We start from the raw sequence: 24,358 nt of genomic DNA, 5'->3' as shown, positions 1-24,358 counted from the left end.
TGTGCCATATGGCTCCTCGGCAGAAAAACAAAAAAATACCATAAAATAAACCGTATCCAAATTTTACACTTATTTTCCTACACTTAATCTATGACATTATACCCTTATGAAATACCATTTTTACCAAAAATAAGATCCTATGCAAGATAGAAAACACAATTTTGGTAGGGATACAATCTTAACTTCCAATTCTCTTTATTTTAGTTCTGCCCCCCCCCCCCCCCACACTTTATAAAACGATCAAATTATATATGAGAATATGCACATAGGTACATATTCATCTTCAACTACATTGTACTAGCTAGTTATTGTATTTTATGAAAAAAGAATCCTATATGTGAAAGAGGACAAGTGAAAAGCTGTCAATGTGACAGCAAACCGGGTTTTCTTTTAAGTGAACTGTATCCATAATCCATGTCAACCCGTATCCAGTGAAATGGAGTACCCTATAATGCAATATTTGGCCAACAATTGATTAAGTTCAAAAGCTGGTATGTTTTTCATAAATTATCAGAAATCAAAATCCTAGCAATATGCACACCTCTAAAATATGTACAAATAATCTGCGAAAGAACAACTTCCTATTTTGAAAACTGTAGGAGGAGTTATCCGTACATTGAGGTACCCTATTTGCAATATTTTGCCCAAAAATGATTAAGTTCAAAAGCTGGTATTTGTTTCATAAATTATCAGAAATCAAAATTCTAGCAATATGCACACCTCCGATATATGTTCAATTGATCTGCAAAAGAACAACTTCCTATCTTGAGAACTGTAGGAGGAGTTATCCGTACAATGAAGGTACCGTTTTGGCAGCCGCCCGCCCGCCCACCCGCCATTTTCACCATTTTAATAACCGGATTTTCCGGTTAAAAATTGTACCTCAAGGTGCTCAAATTAAAAACATTCAAATATTTAATTGGTCTTCCACATTATAAACGATTGTTGTTTACTAGGCGTGAATACTTTTTATAACCTTACTCACTTGATCGATGAATACACTCGAATGAAAAATGTTGTCATGTAATATGTTAAAGAGCTATTACATGTATAATCAATGCATAGGCGTCGGAACTGGGTGGAAGGGCAGGGGTTCCCCCCCCCCCAACTTTTTTTTTGCAAAGTTAGACATAGCCATACTCAGAATCTTTTTTTTTTTTGGCTTGTCAAGATTTCTGAAAAGGTCTACCCCCCCCCCCCCCCCCTCAGACTGCAATGTATTGACAGGCATATCGCTCTATTTTACTAAGGTCCACACTTTATTTTTGTCTTTATTCAAGATCAACATTAAAAAATGGCTACAAATCAAGATGATTTTCCGCTGTAATTTTTTCTTAAGATTAGCGGTAATAGATTTATCCCTGTAACAGTAATGTTTTAAACTGTTTTAAAGAAGTCGTTTTAATCTAATTGTGTCTGGAAAACCATCAAAGTTGGTGTAGATTCATCGTATAAGAAGGGGGCCCCAAAAAGTTGTTATAGCATATCGTCCTTTTAATTTTTCTGTATAAGTATTTAACGTTTAGTGAGACATTTCTAGTGATAAATCAAAATTTCAGCGTCAATCGTAGAAGTATAAGCAAGATACAGAACTCACAATTTTGCTTGGTTTGAGTCAATTTTTTGTTCACAAGAGTTAATTACATTCAACTTAACATTGTTAAACTTGGTATTTCCTATTCAGAATGAACAAAAGCATGGCCTGAGTTCTGGAAGCAAAGCTCTGTATCTTGCTTATAATTCGTAACTTGACTCAGCTGAAAATAATTAGTAAAGAGAACATTGTAAATAAACAAATAAAACAGAAGAAACATGCACTTAAACAAAGAAAGAGCACAATTTATTGTTCATAATATACATATACCTATATATTTCTAGCAGCCAAAACAATCTCCGTATAGACTAAAAATGCTAAGCATCTTAACAAAACACGTTGCATTATAATCAACCATAACGTAGAGATCGTACCGAATTACCAATAAAATGTATTATATAATAGTATCTATAATATGATATGCTGTCAGTGCATCACATTATGCTAATTTTGCGCAGGTAAAATATTAACTGTCTGATATACCGAAGTCTATATTTGATTCGATCATAAAAATCCCAAAATACAGGCAATATTTCCTCTCAAGTTAAAAAGCATAAACGAAATTCAAAACAACGTAAAACCACGGTCATTAGTGAAAAGGTCAACGCATCGAAAGATTGAATCTCAATTGACTTCACGAAATTGGCACAAATATATTTAGCACGTTTCAAGTATCCCTTCGCCTGTAAACTGTTGCACACCAAGCAAATACATCTTTGCCAGTTTGACCCATTTGCCATGCGTCAACATTCAAACTTGGCTGCCTAACACAATGAACTTTCGTTTTCGATATGGAATACCGAACCCGAAGTTATAAACTGACTGACAGCGATTATCTCTTTATTTTTATTTTCGTTACTTACTCAAAATTGAAAATAGAGATCGCCAATAAGTTTTGCAATTTATGTTTTCCTTTCCATAAGGATTATTTTTGCAAAATTACGTTGAATTTGACTAAATAGTTCTTGAGAAGAAGATTTTTTAAAATGCACCCCTCTTTTTCTACAGTTTCGAGGTTTTCTCCGTTTTAAATAAAGATCGGTCTTTCATTTCTGCAATTTATAATCACCTTGTAATAGGGATGCTTTGCGCCAAAGGACTATGAGCGGTTTTATGCATTCCTTGCCCCCAAAATAAAAGTTTTATAAAGCGCTTTAAAAATAAGCGTGAAGATAGTTACAATCATATTAAAAATAAGGGTGCAAAAGTTTATCGCCACAGTGACGTCATAGTGTAGAAATGACGTCATGAAGATTGCCTAATTTTGATAAATTGATGTTTTGAGGCAAAATATGGGTGTTTTCCGCTAATTTTTCGACTGGGAAACATTGAGCGCAGACTTGCTCAAGTACCATTTTTGAGTATAATGTGTATAATTATCTGAAGAAAAACATATGTTAAAATCTTTCTTGAGCAAACCTGCGCTCTATACTTCCGAATGCAAAATATAAAGCAAAAATGAGAATATTTTCATCCGTTTGCAAATTTGCGGGAATAAGGTCATAAAGTTGACGTCATAGATAAATTGCCGATAAGCAATGGTGGTTAACATCAAGATTAAAGTGATAGGCGTCTACTGAACAATGATTTATGAAGATTTGATTTTATTCGACACTATTTAAAAATTGGTTATAATTGGGGGCAGATATTAGACCATACCGCACATAGTCCTTTGGTTGAAATTGGCGAAGTGGTTTTAGAGAAGAAGTTTAAAATGTGAAAAGTTTACAGACGGACGGACGGACGGACGGACGGACGGACAGAGAGACGGACGGACGGACGGACGGACGAAGGACAAAAGGTGATCAGAAAAGCTCACTTGAGCTTTCAGCTCAGGTGAGCTAAAAACACATAAAAACAGAGATCATAATATAAATATAAAAATAAATATACACTCACTTTTTCTGATCACGTAGAATACCAAAATACATAGAATGCATGCGGGAATAGATACTCCCAAAATGATTGCAAGTGTCGTATCGTCGATTGAAGTTTTGTGCTGTAAAGGCTGTCTGCAATTTGGATTAAAATATTAGAATTATTTAAGTAATACAATGTTCCAAATCTATTGATTTTTTTATTTTTACCTTTCAGTCTGCATTCGAAAACGTATAGGTTTAAATTTTCAAAGGACAAAAGAGCAAAATGTCTGAATTTATAAGTACAGATTCTACTTATTTTTTAAATCTATGCCTATAAATAAAGAAATTTTGCAAATAAACTACAAAATGCCTGCACCAGAGTAACTGCTTACACTTTTGGTATTTCAACACGTTTGAGATTATGTCCGTAAGCTATATTTAAATTTTAACTGATAAATAATTATTGTAAAGTTAATCAAAAACCTACTTTCATTTTCAATAAACAAGTCCAAAATAGCAAAAATGAGAGTAAGGTGGTGGACACGCTTTGGGGGATGGAAGTCAGGGGTAGTTTTCATCAAAATGAAAATACATACTTGCAATAAGATTATATTGAATGAACACCTAAAGAACGAATATAATTTTAGGTAACTATTTAGAGTAGTCAAAGAAGTTAAGATTTGAAAAAATGTTGACATATGCAGATCTAGGGGAAGGTGGGGGGGGGGGGGGGGGGGTCCTGATCCCTCTCCCGATCCAATTCTTTCTCATGTAAACAAAGCTCGTGTCCTTTTTTGTTTAAATAAAAAATCTTTTACAACCTAATTTGTCTGTCTTTTTATTTATTTTAAGCATAATTAAACAGTTTCTAACGTTTAACATATTCATTTTAGGTCTATAATTGGAATTTTTACTTCAACATTCAAAATGTAAACAAACACTTTGTTTACATATTAAAGAATTTCAAGTTGTGTAATTTGCTTATAACTCAACGAATAACACTCAAATTTTGAATGCCTATTAAGAATGCCTTACTGAAGCATGGTTAAAATTAAAATCGGAAAAATAATTTTTGACCAAAATCATGACCATGCTCCTCTAACCATCGCGTGGATTGTATAGATCTAAAAAATTAAAATATGAAAACAAATATGCCCTCACTTGAGTTCTTTTTTATTTCATACATCTTTATGTCACAACAAATTGGTAGCAAGCCTTAGACATTAATTTGTAAACAATGAACACATTTGTTTTGCATAAAACGAAGAAGTTCAATAAAGGGGATGGGGTGACTATTTTTTTTTACTATCTTTCATCTGATTTTTTTTTAATTTTGTACCGTGATAAAAATGATAATGTAATTTGACTTAAAGAGCAAAATTTAGAGAGACTACGCACTAAAGCCCTACTCACTGGTTTGAAGTAAAATGAAAAAAAAAGAAGTTTTTTTTTTTGAACTCTGCAACGAAAATTAAAGAATTAGGGCCACGTGCATGTACATATACATGTATATATACCATTAATTTTAGCTTAGATTTATCATTCTTGTCCGCTCCTCTAAATACCCAGCCAGTTAGTGTTTTATGTTAATATTGAAGAAAAGGTTAAGAAAGCAATTTAAAAAAATCGGAAACAGTATATACTACAATGAACAAAAAATATGGTTCAACATATTAACATTGTACCATAATAATATGTAACTTGTAAATTCCCGCGTGTGCGGGGGATATCATCCAGTGTGTTTAAAAATTAGTAAAAAAAAACCACCAATGCAAATTCAACTTATATTCTGTACACACTACTTTATCATTACTTTAAAAAAGAATATTTTTTCACATTTACCCGTAGAGCTTGGCATTCAAACAGACGCTTTCTCTGAGCACAGTTTTGAGTCGTTTTTAAAAAATTAATGTACATGTACAAAGCGTCTGAATGACCAATAATAATTTATTATACACGTTACTCTGCATAAACATACGGGTGATTAACTAACCGACCGTCCTCTGGCGGTAAAAAATAAATTAGATAAAATTAAAAACAATTATAAATTTTAAATAAATTAAATTAAACCTGAAGCGGTCTTACCTTTTGCAACTAGGTTCAGCAGCGAAACACCCATTTTCAATTTCCATACAACTCAGATCTGTAGAAATTTTGAATAATATTAAAATAAACTACATGGTATTTCTTTGTATAAAAATAGAAAATTTTTAACCAATCATAGACCGAAAACAAATGATTGATACTAAACACCATGGTACATGTACTAGTAGATAAATATACAGCAGGGAATATAAATTGGTTACTGTATAATAATCAAGTACCATAATACAGGAGAAGAGGATATATCTTGGCCTCATGGTTTCCGATAGTCTTACACTAAACGCCATCATAATAATTGTCTCTTTTGTTAACAATGTTGAAACTATAAATTTTTAACCTCAGACATAACATCGGAAATCGCCGATACAATATCAACGTTAGTCGTCGTCATATGCAGTTTTTAGCGAGAGATAAACTTGATGCCGCAGTTGACCAATGACATTGGGCGTCATATGATTTCAATACTAAATGTAGGATTCATCGAAAAAAATATTGAATAATAGTTACGCAAAATGCGACATAACCTTTTGAAAGTATTTTATAATATTTTCAATTGTTATCTTAGCTTTTATTTTCACATAGATTGTTCAATTATTTAGTTTTTTCCTTAACTTTAATTTCATTTATCACATATAATCATTACAATTCTGTAAATTGTATGATTTTAATAAGGTGTTTTTTTTTATTTCAGAAGATGCTCAATTTATAGCGCTCCTAGGATTCCAAACTAAGAAAAACTTTACAAACTCATATGATAGTTTTGGCTTATAAATACCTCATCGGAGGTCTATTTGACCTGACGATTATTTTTTAGATAATTGATACGTGTATGATATTATGGATTTTGGGCAATTAAGTGAATTTAATTAATAGTTACTGACGTATTTTCTTAGTTTACAATGTTGAGTTCAGGTACGAAATGCAAATGTTATTGTCATTTATGTACGACTGCAGTCAAACTCTTGCGGGAGTCAATTTTTCACGCACTTGCACCATTACCGAGATCCTTAGTTGTATTATTTACCCCCCCCCCCCCCCCGCCATTAAAAAGAAGGGAGGGAGAGCTACATTATTGCAGTTAGCCCCGCCGTGTAGCCTAAACCCTTGACCAGGAGCCATGAATTTCACCATTTTGGTAGAGGGCTTCATGTACATCATAACCATGAATTTTTTATATGGCCATATTGATCCAGCCCTGGGGCCTTAACCTTGATACAGAGGCCACGAAGTTCACAATTTTTGTAGGGAACTGTATGGACATCGTAACCAATACGTTAGGTTTTTTCTCACATCGAAGACTTAAAAAATTGGCCTTTGTGCATAGTTGGCCCCACTCATGAGGTCCCGGATATATTAAGGTTATGACATTATTATTTATAATTATGGTTCCCTATATCCTATATGTACTTTAAACCAGAAATGGTAGCAAATGGCCGTTTAGCTTTCAGACAGAGCTGTTAACGAAGATGGACGAATACCAAAATTTCACCTGAGTAGCTCAAGTGATCAAGAAAATAACACAGTTAAACGTGTATATACCGATTAGAGCAGTTGTAGTTGTTCTGAGTTTTTATAAGAGTGGTATTACAATGGAAAAATTAAACCATTAAGTATATGAGGTCGTTTACTTACGAACATAAGTTTCAGAGGAGAAATAATTCAATTCAGGGCATCCATGTGTAAATTTGCGGCAGTTATATGAGTTTACTCTAGAGACGCGTTTGTCCAAGTATAAACAGAGATCTACAACGAAATAAAACATCATGGAATGAATCAATTGTCTTGTTAAATGCAAGCAAAGTGCACATTTTGTTTATTAACAAGAGTGCTAATATCAATTTTCCATACCTTCTTTAACCAGTATTCGTGGATATATGTAACAAAATTCTAACAAGTCTGTAAAGTTTTCGTTTGGTGTACACATGTATCCATTTTTGTCCGTGCAGTTGATAGCAGAGGACCTGTTTTTCCACTCTGCTTGATTTCCAGGGCATTTTTTTGTTGAATACACCGGGAACTCGTAACCTTTCAGCTTTCTCTGAATAATATTAAATCTTTTTGTTAGTAATGTTTATATTCTTACTACGACTTTATGTTTTTGCAATGATATTTTAATACAAGAGCTTTTTCAAAGGCCCAGGGGCAACATTGCTTACATGAGTAACATTTGTCATAACTTTGAACAACTTGCGGCAGTGCTTGTAATCGAGGACAGCCTTCATGTATCTAATGTCTTATACATAGAGTGGTATTTCAGTGCTGTGTTTTATTAGTCCCCTACCGCTTTCACCGGAGGGGACTTTAGCTTGCCTCTGCATCCGTCTGTTTGTCCAACATCAGTTTTCAATCCTTTTTTTCGTTATGCTTTTGAGGAATACTATGAAACTTGCTAAACAGCTTCAAAATGTCAAAAAAAAACCAAAAAAAAAAAACACAGATCAAACTTACACTTTTGTATTGTCTGGTTGACATATTTTTGAGAAAATTAATTTTTTACATTCCAATTTTTTTAATGTTCTGGTTCGTTATCGGGTTTGGTGTGTATTAAATAAACGAGGTCAGTATGTGGTCAGTAACTTATATCATTGCTTTTATCATTTCTAACAAACAAATAAGTTCTGTAAAAAAAGTGTCAAGTATTGTGTTCTAAATTTAATCGGCAGTTTTTTTTACACTTGAGTGAAAGCTCAAGTGTGTTATTCTGATCACATTTTGTCTGTCGTCCGTCTGTCTGTCTGTCTGTAAACTTTTTTATTGTCAACATCTTCTCAAGAACCACTGGGCCAAACTCAAACAAACATGGCATAAAACATCCTTAGGCTTAGGGGATTCAAAGTTGTGAAAATTACAGGACCATGCCCTTTTGCAAAGGCAGATAATTAAGAATTATTGAAAATTTTCGAGACTTTTTCAAAAATCTTCTTCTCAAAAACCACTTGGCCAGGATAGCTGAAATTTGTATGGAGGCATCCTCAGGTAAAGTGTGGCTTTAAAGTTGTATAAATCGTGACTCCTGGGGAAATGATGAGGCCGCATTGGGGCGGGGGGGGGGGGGGGGTCGAATTTTTACATAGGAATATGTAGAGTAAATCTTTAAATATCTTCTCAAGAATCATTTGGCAAGGAAAGTTGAAGCTTATGTGAAAGCATCCTTAGGTAGCGTAGATTCACGGTTGTGAAAATCATGACCTTCAGGGGTTGGGTGGGGCCACAATGGGAGTGGGGTGAAATTTTAACATATGAATATGTAAAGTTAATCTTTAAAAATCTTCATCTCAAGAACCATTTGCACAGGAAAGCTGAAACTTGTGTGGAAGCTTTCTACGGTAGTGAAGATTCAAGGTTTTGAAAATCATGACCCCCAAGGGTAAAGTTAAGCCACAATGAGTGTTGAATTTTTTACATAGGAACATATAGAGTAAAACTTTAAAATTTTCTTCTTGGAAATTATTTGGCTAGGAAAACTTGAAACGTGTGTTGAAGCATTCTCAGGTAGTGTAGATTCAAGGTTGTAAAAATCATTAAACCCAGGGTAGAGTAAGGTCATAATGGGGGGTGCATTTTTACATATGATTATATTGAGTGAACCTTAAAAAATCTTTTACTCAGAAACCATCATGCCAGGAAAGCTGAAACTTGTGTGGAACCTTCCTTTATGTAGTGAATATTCAACGTTTTGAAAATCATTACCTTCGGGGGTAGGGTGGAGCCACAATGGGGGTGGGGGGGGGGGTTTAAATACTTAAGAATATATTGAATAAAACTTTAAAAACCTTCTTCTCAAGAACCATTTGCCCAGGAAAGCTAAAACTTATGTGGAAGCATCTTCAGGTAGTGCTGATTAACGTTGTGAAAATCATAACTCCCGAGAGTATGGTGGAGCCACAAAGGATGGTTGAAGTTTTACATAGGAATATATAGAGTATTGCTTTAAAAATCTTCCTCTCAAGAACAATTACACCAGGAAAGCTGAAACGTGTGTGGAAGCATCGTCAGGTAGTGCATATTTAAAGGTGTGAAAATCATTACCCTTATGGGTAGGGTGGGACCTCGATGGGGGGGGGGGTCGACTTTTTACATAGAAATTTATAGAGTAAATCTTTAAAATGTTCTTCTCAAGAACCATTTGCGCAGGAAAGCTGAAACTTGTTTGGAAGCATCGCCAGGCAGTGAAAATTCAATGTTTATTCAAATCATGATTCCCGGGGAGTAGGATGGGGTCACAAGAGGGGGGGAGACAAATTGTTACAGAGGAATATATAGAGAAATATCTTAAAATCTTTTTCTAAAAAATCATTTGCCTAGAAAATTTGTAACCTTAGTGAAAGCAACTTCAGATAGTGTAGATTCAAATTTGTTCAAATCACAATCTTTAGGAGTATGGTGGGGCCACATTAGGTATTCAGTTGTACAAAGGAAAACATTTTTATTATTCACAGAAACTGAAATGTTATTATATATATGCTTTTACTTGTATGTAAGCATTTTTATATATTGCTGATTCTTTACAATTGTTTAAATTTGCCCCTGGGCGATTAATGGGCCTCACAAGGGGTTATATATATACATATATATATGACTGTAAAATCATCCTTTTAAAAAAGAGATATAAGAATATTCAGAGGGAAACAAATTTGTTTATACAGGATCTACATGTATTATACAACATTGTCCATATATTTTGTATTATGACTCCATGATGCTGCTTTTATCATGCCTATTGTTGCTCAGGTGAGCGATGTGGCCCGTTGGTCTCTTGTGGTTTTTTTTGGGTAATATTACACTCGGGTTTGTTATCAGGTATGGCTGTTTAACTCGTGGTACAGCAGACGGTACGAAATGATACTGTGCATAACTGTGCATTGTTTTCACAATTTTCTACAAGCGAATACTTAATGAAACAGCGAAATTACAGGAGATAATATAATACAGCATTATTGTAAATAATAGCATTTATGTAAATTGTGATATGTTATTTTTTATGCCAGTACCAAAATAATATTCTAGTCATAATATAATTGTAATTCTAATTTTTGAGTACTTTTGAGCATTTAGCTGATCTTCTTTAATTGTCTACATTAGCCAATCGGAGTGCGGCGTTAAGTCGCGCGATGTTTTGACTACGTCATTTTAACTGTCAGCTGTCAACAAGTTTGTAAATACCGCAATCAACCCATCCCCCTTCCCCTTCATCACCTTTGTAGTTGGGGATTTATTTTGCACTGTTTTATACACATGTAGTTGCTGTTGATGTGTGAAATGCTGTTTTTGTTCAACAATTATTTTGTTGTATGTATATTTGGTACATGTTGATATTGTATACATTTTTTATTAATATAGGGGAGGTCATTTGCTCACCTTTTATAACTTACATTCAATGTCTGGTAATTGATATTATGACTGTTTGAAGACCTCCCCTTATTGCCTAATTTTTCCTATTAGCAAAAATAAATGGCAGTATATACACACAACCATGTTTTATGTTTTTCTATCAATTCTTGCCAGACCAACAATATTACATAAAGAGTATTATTTTACCCAGTTTGTTTTTTATTTCGACGATTATAACTGTATTGTTTGAATATCCTCTGTTCTTTATTTCTTACAAAGTATAACATCTCGTTTAGTAATACATGAAATAGTTCTGAAATAGTTGTATTCTTTTAAGCTTTCATAAAACAATACAAACCGGTAGGGGGCTTGTATTGCTTGTGCAATATTCTCAGAATGCTTGTTTTATTTATGGCTGAATACAAGCAGAGCACAACCTCTTTACGAAGCAATACTCGCCTATTTATTCTAAATTAATTTTCAAGTTTTCATTGATTTCTAGACTAAGTCCATTGCTTTATATGCCTATAAAGATTTTACTTCTGATCTTAATTTGACTTCATTATTAAAAATAATATTAATGTGCTCATAAAATAGGAGAAAATACAGAAATTAATTAGTCTTAACCAGAGTAACAATCTTAAGTTTTGTTTTCTCAACCCCCCTCCCCAACAGAATAAGGCTTAATCTCTGATATAACAGCTGGTATATCATGAATTAGCGATGAAAATTTGGTAAAAAGCACCCCCTAAACTAATAAACCTTAAGCATTTGTAAACTCAAATAAAATATAGATATACACCACTGTCATTAATGTGTAGTTACTGTAGTACATGTAATATATTGACATTCTCCATTTTTTTGAGAAAATAAGAGTATAAAAAAATGTATGAAATACTATGTGATGGGACCGAAATTTTTGATCTCTTAAAAACAACAAAAAAGGTTCCTGGGCCACATCCCTCACCTTGCCAATAGTTTTGGGCATCAAATTCTAAAATTTCCGATGTTTTATCATTTTCATGTTGAATTTTAAACCCCTTGTGGAGTTGTGGAGATCCTGTGTTGACCTCGGGGTCATGTCTTTAACAATTAGTAATGCCATCTGAGGATGCGTGCATAGTAATGACATTGTACATATATGTAGCTTTTGTGAAGAAGATTTTAAAACATATGTTTGTATATTTCTGTGAAACTCCTCTTGGGATCCCTAATTGATCCAGGGGTCTCGAATTCAACAATTTTGAATCTACAATTTCTGAAGATCGTCGTATAATAATCACATACAATGTAGGATTGTTGTTCTGAGACGATTTTTTAGCTTGTTAAAGTATTGGTCGTTTGATATTATGTGCAGACTTGTATTGTTATTACTCCTTTGGTTTGGATAAACACAAAGATTCTCAAATTACAGGGACATACTAGAACGCCTAATTCGCACATCCACCGATTGTGATGCGCAGAATAAAAGCCACGTCTTGTCAGAACGCAGATTCAAACGACTTCACTGTTCAAGGCAGTGGACTATGATAAACACCCATGTTTTTATTTCCTTTTTTGTTTCAAACTACCATCATGCATAATTATCAGTTTTTAATTTCCATTGATACATTTGAAGTATCGCGTTTATGGTACATTTTAAGAAAACACTACATCCAGTCAAAAGGTAATCATATTTAATAAGCAACAAATCAAGCTGGAAGCAGCCAACCGTACCTTTCTCGACAGGTAAGAAACAAGGACACCGGCTGGCAGCAGTTGAGAAACGATTGATTAAAAATATGGGGACAAAGTCTTTTTTGAAATTAATGTAAAATTCATTCAACTAACCCGGTCATTGTAAGTTTCTTTAAAAAGTAAGTTTTAGCCGATATATTTTTCCGATCACACGCGTATCTTTCTTTTCTCATCTTAATTGTCGCATTTTACCCTTTTTTGATAAACAGACTTAGATATCATTCCAAACTTTCTGCATATTACGAAGTATTATTTGACTGACCAATAACACCATTCTACGAAATTCATTTCTATGCATTTCTTTTATGCATTGAACGATTTCAAACGTTAAACATTATAACGAATTTGTTTGCAAAATCACGTACTTCCAATAAAATAATATTATTTATCAATATTATACATGTACATAACATGAAGAATGACTATAATGTGAAATTTAAGATAATGATACTAGGCTACATTTTGTCCGGGTTTGTCTCAGTTTGGATTAAAACAAATCACAGTTCTGTATAAATATTCACATTTAAAATAGATACTTACACACTCGAGGAGCAGGAGAATAGAGAAAAGACATGTTCCAAAAAGCACAATGCACAGTTGCGTGTGATGAGCCATTGTTTTTATTCTACAAAACTAGCAGCTTCACATTAACAAAGTCCTAAAGCAGAAGCGGGCTTTGGGACAACGCCTAGCCTTTAATGCGCATATCTGAAACCAAATATGGTTTATAAATAGACCATGACTCGTGATTCTAGTTTTCACCGAATTTGGGCAACAAAATGGAAATACTATATGATGTGAGTCATATATTTAAAATGGTGGCCGCCAATATTTTGCAATTTTAATTGTTTCAGTGGTTTATATGACGATATTTTCGCTATTTCAAATTAAAATATAATGACTTAATATATATAGTTATCTGTCATGTTTTCAACAAATATTCCGATTCTACCAAATCAAAATTGGAATAACAACCCATTAACCGTTTCCCTATCATCTTTATGACTCCGAAATCGAATTCTATATAGGTTGTATCCAACGATAATAGTTTGATTTTAGATAAAACATACTACAAGAGAACTGACACTTCATTTAACTTTTATTTATTGCTTGTAGCTCATTCTGACTAGTGTGAATACGTATTGAATAAATAAAGATATACAAACATAATTAGTAATTGTTTTCTATAAACTATTTATAGTCGTTATATAACGTATATGTATAGTCCTACTACAGCGTACTGTGTGCTAGAGTGACAATTTTGCAGTAAAGTGCTAATGATAATTTAATAATAACAGCATTTTCGTTTGAATTTTAAAGAACTACATGTGTAGTTATTGTTTTAATCTGGGAACATTCAGTTTAAAACGACAAAATATGAAATATCCGTTTTGGTTTTCATTTAAAAATATCACATTTTCCGCCCATCAGCGTTCGAGTTGTTAAAAGGAATGTGTCAGTGTGCATGACGGCATTCACCTTAACCACACACCAAGTCAAAACGCATTGAATTTCACAATCTCGCATCTCTCTCATGCGCCGCAATAAAATGTTAATTCATACCCCAAAAACAAGGAGGTATTTGTGTTACCATCGATACAAGTACCTGTTCTGAATAAACCAAAAATATTCAAGTAAATCGATATATGTAATATGTAAAACATGCATATGTAAAAGTGTTGGTTATATACATTGCGAACAATGATTAGGGTTCTGTACACACAGGTGCTTGAGAACAGGACCGACCACCCCCTCCATCCCCCACTCCCAAGTATCTAGACCCCCGGGACGAATTTACTAAAATTTTTCTTGAAATTTTTTTTCATGACATATTTATAATCAAATGTATACATTCCCTGCTCAAAATAACTTAAAACAAACATTTTGAAAAAAAAAATATCTCCTTTAGATATAATACAACAAGGTTGTAACTTCGTCTGCCCACCGAGGGGTACTGGCGATGAATATTTGTTGAAGTGTGCTATTAAACTACGTTTTCCAGTAAAAACGGTGGGCAAATGTCGTAGCCTGATAATTCCCTCCACTGATTATCTGCATGTTTTTGTTTGTTGAAAAAAAATGGCTTGTATACCAACTAATTTAATCTTTAAACGTGCAATAAATTAGTTACCCATCGAAGGGAAATATTTAGATTTCCGATACAAAATGAAGTTTGATAGTGTCAATTCTACATTAAGACACACAACAAAATCCGTTTATAGCTCAAAATTATTGTCGGAAAAACTCGAGGAATAAAAATTGCTATTCATATTTAAAGAATGTACAAGAAATTCAAATAAAACTAAGTAACTATTTGCCATACGAACAAAAAAAACTGGTTGTCTTTGATTTTAAAGGACTATAACAGTTTTTTGAACCATTATACCATATATATCATTATTTGTCGGTGTAATGAATAATCGTTTAAACTCAAAAGCATTATTTAATGTCAAAAAATGTCATAAAAAGATGTATATTTTGGGAACTACATTTTTAAACGTATGCACTTAACATATACCTTTGTATAAATATAGTACAGGATTTTGGGGGTTTTTTTTCCCTGTTCATATATTTACACCTTTGTATACATCTCTTTTGTTATATGTCGCTGCAAAATATTGATTCCCTTTTAAAATATTGAACCTGGGGTTAAAAAAATAGTATAGTTGCGAAATACTGTTCACCCCTTTTCTTTTTGACAGGAAGTTTAAGATATTATGGCGGCGAAATATTGAACCTTACTCATATTTTGTATTCCTACTATATAGGAAGGGGGGGGGGGGGCAAAATATTACTAAAATAGACCTGATACCTTGAATTCATGTCTGAATTGTTAACTGAAATTTTTCCTAATTCATTGTAAGTTTTAATAACATTCATGGATAAATATAATTGAAATGCAATCTCTTAAAAACAGTTTTGTAATACACATATCATTAAAAAGAAAAAAGGACATTCACATTTAGTGTTTGTTGCAAATTTAAGGATTCATCTGGACATTAAACTCCGGTCTATAAAATATACAAAATTTCTATAGCTTGTAGAGTAAAACTGATTTTTTTATTAGTTGTTCCATATTACTTTAGATGCGTTTGATGATCCTAAGCCATGAGTTACATTATCTGTGAAGTAGGTGAATACCCATTGCTTAAACAAGACATCATTCACTCCTGAATAAAAATAAACTATCGTCAGTACTTTCGATACTTTGTTGTTGCTTTTTTTTTTTTATTTTGCGATCAATCAAACCGAGCGCTCTCATGAACTTAGCATTATAATATTAGAGTTGACATAAGACGCTAGCTTACATTTTCCCTCTGACCACCTGCCTTTTGACTTTCTTCTTTATTCATAAGAAATGCGTATGTTTTAAAAAAACAACAACATTGGAATCACCTATACGGCATCATGATAACTAACTTTTACTTAAAGTTCAATATATCAATTTAAACACCTTTTATGATGATTTGTAATCAGTCAAATCCAATATTCATCGCATCTTGAAGTTCTTTATTTTCTTTTTTTTTCTATTTTATTTAAGTATCATTTTTTCGGGCTATTGCGATCATTGTATGCTTATAAATGTATTTAAATATCGTAGGTCTTATAACAAACTATTATCTCAGAAAAGTGCGCGACAAAACACAAATAGTAAAACATTTTTAATTTTCTTTAATTTTATTTCAAATCTGGCGATGATTGGGCACGGCTGATTAAGGGTAATGGGCCGCCATACATGACAAAGGGCATGCCCCAAATTTCAAAATTCAACACATCAAGTAACATCATACATGTAGTTAACATAATTCAACAAATTCAAACAAAGTTCAAAGTTCATTCAAAGTTTACTCAAAGTTCACAGGTTTAATACCTTGACTCTGGGAGGTGCAGAAGTCAAGAATTTACGATTGATCCTTGGGAGGTGCAGGGGTCGATGTCCACATAATAATACATCGCTAGTCTGAAATGACCAGCGCCGCTCATTCACGCCATAAGTTCCCAAACTCAAAAGCAGCTATGGGGCTTTAGAGATTGGGAACTCCGCCACCATATAGGTGGGGGTATGAGCGGATTTAACTTACAACCGTGCCCTAGGGTAAGCTTGCTAAGCCGGATAACAAGCATGCCCTTTTGTTAAGATAGCCTCAAGACCCCGCTGTAGAGTATTTAGGAAAACAGCATTAGCCAATTTTGACAAGTGTACTCCATCACAGAAAAACAAGGAGTCACGCTTTATATCAGGATGGCGGATAATTGCGCCTTCATACCGCAAGGCCAACCTGCACAAGAATTAAGGCGTTTACGTTGTGATTCCATAGCACGAGAGTTTTGAGAGTAACGCCATTGTATGCGTGGAAGGATGCAAGACCAAATGACCTTAGAATGTGGGAAGTTGGTTTGAATAAATTGAAAAAGCTTCATGCAACATAGCCTGAGTTTTCTAATTGAAGTCTCCCCTAAGTCATTTCCCCCACAGTGTATTAAAATGACATTAAGTGCAGGACCCTCCTTTGCAAGGGTTTTAAGCTTCTGCCCTACTTGAGACAATTTCAGGCCACTGTACCCCTGCCACCATAATGAAATATTAAGCCTTTTCAAGTTCAGGTGAAGACCTTCAGGTCTTAAAAATGCTTCTAATTGAGCTTGCTTCAGTATTGAGGACCCCACTAACCACACTTTTTGTTTGTCCACGATAGATAAGCAAAGCCTATTAGTTAGAATTTTGGTATACGAATATATGACTTGTAACACAAAGATTTCCATCTTCCACATTTCTGAATTGTTTCCGCAGAAAAACCTTGCAATGCCAATGCAGTGCTTGCTCCAATCCGAAAAGAATGAGATTTGTATCTTGTGTTCTCCGGTAACTTAAGACGAACTATTGCTTTTGAGAGTAATGTCGTAAACTGGTATCTTGTGAGCGGGGTCGTATCAAAGTGACAAAAAGGAGGCCCTGCAGTCAACGGACGGACACTTAAATATTTCTCAACAAGCTTAAATGGACACGCAACTTCCTTAAATTAACCAATTTGCAAAATGGTACCTTTTCCTACCTGGTCAGTCTTGGAATGTTTGAGATTGATTAACAATAGCTGTTTCTCGGGGTCTAGAGTTAGATTTTCCATACCAAGTACAATATTGTTCGGAATTTTACAGTGAACAGTGAATTCACCGACACGAAATAAACCATGAAATGCCAGTGAAAATGCTGCCGAGAAAAGACTTGTTACATAAGAATTAGTGTATGTAGTGGGTAAAACCAAAATTATTTTTTCAAGCAAGTCTTTAGTGATAGGCAAACGGGATCAGAATTGTGATTTAAGCGTTTCATGTCCTGCAAAAGCTTTGTAATTAAAAATTGAGAAGTTGGGTCCCCTATTCCCTGTAACTTGCAGTGGTAAGAAATTGCAGACACATACGAACGGACCGTTCAATAAGCAAGGCCAGATGTTGATAGATGCAATAAGTACTAAACCACCGAACATAGTGTTGGAGGCCAATATGCAAGTGCGAACTGATGACAAAATTTTTGATACGACAGGAAACCGACTTTTTGAACCATATGTGTGATATTGGATATTGCAGCTTCTAGCAGCCGATCAAATTCAAACTTGAAAACAGGTTGTGAAATGACTGGGGGATGGGTTTGGGGTCCCTCCCTGCGTTTGGTGCCACATGGCGAAACCTGGTTCACTGTTTACGAGAAATGGCATCAGCAATATTATTAGATTTGGTTGAAATATATTCTGCACGAAATAAAATGTTGTGTCGCATGCATTTTAAGACAAATGCTCTAACTAATAACATGAAAACTAATAACATGAAAACAATGCTCTAACTAATAACATGAAAACTAATAACATGAAAACAATGCTCTAACTAATAACATGACAAGCTCAGATTTAGAGGTTAGTTTGTTCAAAGCTGCAACCAATGCCTGGTTGTCTATGTGAAATGTATTTATTTTGTTGGCTAATTTGTTGCCCCAAATGATAACAGATAAAACCACAAGGATAAACTCTAATAGGGTCATGTCGTGATGCCCATCGATATATTTCCAACTTTTGGGCCAACTAAAGAAACACCACTCCCCATTTAGATACGCCCCACTCCTAGTTGAGCAGACCCTGAGCTATCGGAGAACAAATTGAGATTTTAATCTGATTACCATTCTTCTTCTGAGAAATAAACCACACCGTTAAAATCCTCCAAAAACCTACACCACATAAAAATGTCCTCCCGCATCGATTGAGTAACTCTTAGGTAATGATGTGGTTGCGTGACACCGATGGTGGCGTCATACAGGCGCCGAACAAATGCACGGCCTGGCCGTATTGCCCTTGTAAAGAAATTAAGTTTTCCCAGCACTGACTGCAACTGCTTCAGTGTGACCTTTTTGAGTGGAAACAATTGTTTTAAAAGATTTCGGAGTTGAACACATTTCGAATAAGGTTATCTAACCAGCATTTCAACAGTGTTGATTTCCAAACCTAAAAATGTTAAGCAAATGGTAGGACCTACACTTTTATCCTCAGCTAAACGTACCCCTAGATCATGACAAATACTATGAAATGTAGACTTGGTGTCCTTACAAACAGAAGCATTGTGACCCGCAAATATAAAATCGTCCAAATAGTGGTCTATTGTGTCTACATGATATTTTTTTTTATTGCCAACAAGTTTAAAAATGTTGCAAATTCTTCAAAGACCTTACATGACACAGAACACCCCATTGGTAAACGCTTATCAATGAAGTACATATCATCAAACATAAAACCAAGTAGGTCAAAATCCCCCGGACATATTGGCAAAAGTGTAAAAGCTGATTTTATATCGCATTTTGCTATAAATGCCCCCTGAACAATTTTAGCAATCATCTGTATAACCGAGTCAAAAGATGTATATTTAACTGAGCTTTCCTCTGGGTCTATGAAAAAATTTACGCTATTGAATTTAGGAAATGAGAGTTGTGTTGTTAATCTCCAACCAGAGTTGTCCTCCTTTGGCACCACTCCGATAGGAAATATGCGGAGGTTTGAAATTGGTACTTCTCCGAAATGCCCTCCCCCCCCCCCCCCACCCGTCCTTATTCTACTTCCTTCATTATTTTTTCTCGAAGCTCGTTATGATGTTTATACGCAGATACCAAATTTTTTGATTAAATATGAATTCTTGGCCCTGTGTAATATAATTGAAAACCCTTGGAAAACCCTAAACATCTTTTCGCAGTCTGAGTTTTTGGATAATCTGACAAGTACCTCTCTAGTGTCTGGAGTTTAATAGGGGTTTTGCCGAGGCCCCACACCTTGTGGGTTTGTAGATCTAAAACGGGGGCGCGGGTTGTTGGAATTCTGTGGTCCCCTGAAATGCGATTGTTGTGTCCTGGGTTGATTGTTAGCATGTTGTGTTGGAAATCTGGGGGGGGGGGGGGGGGCACGAAAATTATGCATATGAGTTTGAGCAAGAGTGCAGTGTATCATAGCATGCTGGCCGATATAACGTAAACATCTATGAGTGCAAGGAAACTTATCGTAAGACCCTTTAGAATTGAAGTTGTAGCGCTTTCCTATAGATGTAACTCTAGGCAGGGTTTGAGGAGCGTTAACGGTTGAAGTTGGGGTCATGTACATTAACCAGAGCTCAGAATCCACTTCCCCCCATGATGATGCTGGATTATGAGCCTTACGTAACCTATACTGAACATCATATTCTTTACATCCCACTGCTTCCCTATAAGCCCCCATCCTAACACAGTGCATGTATTTCAAAAGCTCTATGGATTTAGCAGGGTGGCCACTAAGATAAATCCCAGCAAATATAAACATGAGATCAGTCCAGTGTTCTATGGTATCAAACTTTTTGGGGTTTGCATCCTTGGATTTTATTTACCCCCTATTATTTACAATTAATTTCTTTTCATCCCCACCAGGTCTACGAGGCAATAGAAAGGCCAGATCAATATTCTGCCCTTCTATAGTTTTTTGTTTAATTGCGTTGCTAACGTGCATACCTAGCATGTTGTGGACCGATGGGACTGCTGGAGGAATATCGTCCATGCATATGGCATAAGAAGATGACGTCGTTGTCCTTGATGGTTGCGTGACCTCCGATTTGGTTTGCACCGGTTCTGATGGGCCATTATCCATTATGGGCCGCTGCTCCCTGGTCCTTGCCGTTTTACTTTCGCTCGCCCTTGTCGTCTCAATTCTCATCCGTTTGGACCGCCTTGGTGGCATTTTAATCAGTTGATAATTCGCAATATGTATAAATAAACAAGAGTTTATTTTTAAAAAATTGATTTCAAAATTAGTCTACAATTGTTTTATCTATGGATTTGTTTATTTTAACGTTACACTTTATATCTATTTTTTTTATATTTACACATTATATTATATAAACATGTGTACATGTATATATTTATAAGGGATTAATTGATAATTATCTTGATCAAACGAGGAATTCAGAAAATTCAACAACAAATCAAAATGGCTAGTGGAAAGGTTATCCAAATATTGGGCTACCCGAAATAAAATCCATATAAATCAAAACATAATGAAAGCATCGGCATTAATTGAGCCAAAAATAAAGATTGACTATGATTTGTAAATTGTATTTTTTGAAAAATTTATTTGCAGCACGTGCTTATCAAAGATAAAAATTAGCTTAACCAACCTATCTTCTCAGGAACAGGAAGTGAAAGAAAGAGTATTGGTCTGGGGCTTTAATTTATATATTCAATGGGGAGATAACTCTAGTAATAAAGTTCGTGACAAAGGGGAGATAATGGTGTCGGCCCTTTCTTCGATAACACCATCCAATACATAAAGAATTGGATGTAAATATTATCTCAGGTCTTGCAGACTAATAATTATAACTCACATTAACTCAATTTGTCTCCACGACCTGCTGTAATAGGACAGACGATATCAAAAAATAAGCTTTCAAGGCTTATATCTATATATTGATTCGGAAGATTGATAGGACAGTCATGAAATATATTGTTTAGTGCGATCCCGTGTGCGGAATCCCCTCCCCTCCCTCCCCCCCCCCCCCCAAAAAAAAAGGTCATTTAAAAAGGGTTATGTAAGTTTTATATAATCGTACAATAATATACAAATATTGACTGGGGTTGAGGGCAACATTGATTATATTAGCCCCCGAGGGACGAAATATTGCCCGACGCGGAGCGGAGGGCAATATTTTCGTCCCAAGGGGGCTAATATAATCAATGTTGCCCGAAAACACAGTCAACATTTGTTTTGTTATATAAAGAAACAAACCAAAATTAAGAAAGTAATTGAAAACAGATCGCCATAATTTTCTCGGCTCAACAAAGAATTCACGAATTCAATTCTGTGCAAAGTTCATTTCCAAAATATCCTCAGCATCAAACGGTCACTGGTGATATTCTGCCGACCGAAAGAAATAATATACAGATGTTCTACCTGATTTTGAATCAACTAATCAGAGGCGATTATTTGAAATAGAGGGAATGTTCTCTAGATATTGTTCCTAGCCAGTCAATATCAAAAAAATATTGACCGGTCAATATTTTTCGGACGAGCTAATATTACAATTATTGACTATTCGTCTATATAGAGTTATATAGTGAGAATATACTACTGAATATAACAATCATTTTTATAAAATCACTTGTGTTCATACGCCGAGTGTGTTATTAAAAATTGAACGGAGCAGATTTCACCTTTGATGATCACACCAGGCTCGTTCAGTGGCATGAGTTTACCTATCAGATCCAGGTGTTGGTCACGGCACCAAATATACTGTAACGGGAAGGGGAAAATGATGTAGGACCAGACCGGGATTCGAGCCTGGGGCTGGGTCATTGAGGGAAATAAACACCTAATAGGAATATTCTATGTTTAATATATTATATTTCTAAAAACGTTTTATCATAATATCTATGTGAAGTTTAATTATAACTGTGCAAATTTTCATAAATTATTTTCGATGATTATGGCACTCACGAGACGCGAGGTGCATTGCGTGACATTACTTTTAGATCAAACCTTGTGAACGTAGCCGATGAAATAAAGTTTTGACTGTACAAAATAAATGATGAAAAAAGTATATTTCAATATCAATTTCTAGTTTTGTACCTGGAATTATTAGGGCTTTTTTTTTTAATCAAAAGAGATCAATTACTAGCCACTTAAAAAAATGCTCCAGGGATACCGATGGAAAAAAGTTACTTACTTACGGATCAAACATGTCGAGAAAAGAAAACTGTTAACTACAGCGGTTAGAAATATAAAAAAAATTATGAGGATGTGATCCATTACCAGTTATGACAGATCTTTAACTCAGTTGTGAAGTTCTACAAAAAGTAAAACTGGACGAGACATATAGAAATATATATGAAAATAGACTTATAGAAGGTAAACTGGGAACATGTTCATATTTAACAAGAATATGTTCATCATAAAACTGTTAAAACTGAGGTTCCAGGGTGAGGTGTTCTGCAGTAGGGCGCGGCCTAGGTGGTCATTTGATGATTGTATGCATTTATTCTTTTAAAACCATCTTCGTTTAGACTTAGCATCACTCAGTGCAGAGTGAGGATAATGAAGTCAATATCTACCAAAGGTTGAGAAAATGATGACTCGTGTGTAAAGGGTAGTGGCATTTAGGTGGTTATGTCATTGTGAACATGGATTAACTAGTCTAATAAAATTAGTCATCCTACCACTGGATGTATAACAGGCATAAATGCACGGATGCCTCTTCTAGCTTTGTGAAATCCATAATCCTGTATCATCAATGTTGTTGTTTGTTGGATGAGGGGGGGGGGGGGGGGTTGTAGTATATATTAACACAAATACACAATGCTGATATAAAAGCATTTTACAATCAAATGAAACATCATTTACATATTAAATATTTAATAAAAAAAGTAAATAATAGAAAAAGGCGTCCTATTGGAAAACCATAATCAGATTTTTGCACTGATTTTTAGAGATTTTTGGTTTAGGTTTCTTTATCTTAAAAGCAGTAATTATTTCTACAGATTTGATGCAGTTTTCAGAGTGGTATAAATATCATATATTATACAACATAACTAACCTATCAAAATAAGGAAATATTAAACATTTTTGTTAGAAAAATTTGTGTTTTTTCATTTTTTAAATCATATATTAAAAAGAATATGATTGTGAAAAAATGAGCATAACGATTTTTAATAAATTAATAACATTAACAAACCAATATGAAATTTTAGGTACAAAGATACATTTGCAAAAATTATATATATAGTTTTGATTTAATGACCTCAACTTATCTTATCTGTTAGTATTGCACGCCGAAAAATAAATTATGAGAAAAAGAAACAAGAATACTTCAGAATAACAATATAAGTTCAATATCTTACAATATAGAAATGGCAAATACAAGTCATTTAGAAATTCAATAGGAATTCATTTCATTTGTTTGATTGTTTGACAGACAAAGATGTAAGTTGTTGACATCCGTGATATATTTTTGTATATGAGGAAAAACATGAAACACATTTTTTCAGATATTTGCACACGCAAATAGTAAAAAAATTCATTTCACAAAATCTTATCAATATGCAAGGATGGTTTTGGATGAAAAGTAGAGCTTTAACTCTTTTTGTCATTTGGACATCCCTAATTCAGGAGTAAGTTTTAAGTATAGATTTATACAATGTTGACTAATTATATAGTTTACCTTTTGTTAAGATGCTTATGTA

At 34.3% G+C, this 24,358-nt stretch overlaps 1 long non-coding RNA gene across 1 annotated transcript; it reads right to left on the bottom strand.

Annotated features, from left to right (window-relative positions):
• Nucleotides 1-3,507: 3,507 nt before the first annotated feature.
• Nucleotides 3,508-13,340, bottom strand: LOC136270847 (uncharacterized). The gene is made up of 5 exons (XR_010708716.1): nucleotides 13,168-13,340; nucleotides 7,408-7,597; nucleotides 7,192-7,302; nucleotides 5,542-5,599; nucleotides 3,508-3,606 (listed from the first exon to the last, which is right to left on the bottom strand). It is a non-coding gene; the product is annotated as an uncharacterized lncRNA (long non-coding RNA).
• Nucleotides 13,341-24,358: the final 11,018 nt, after the last annotated feature.

Source organism: Magallana gigas, chromosome 8 (assembly GCF_963853765.1).
Source record: "Magallana gigas chromosome 8, xbMagGiga1.1, whole genome shotgun sequence".
Classification (NCBI taxonomy): domain Eukaryota; kingdom Metazoa; phylum Mollusca; class Bivalvia; order Ostreida; family Ostreidae; genus Magallana; species Magallana gigas.
The sequence above is the reverse complement of the archived record's forward strand: the minus strand, read 5'-3'. Positions and strand labels throughout refer to the sequence as shown.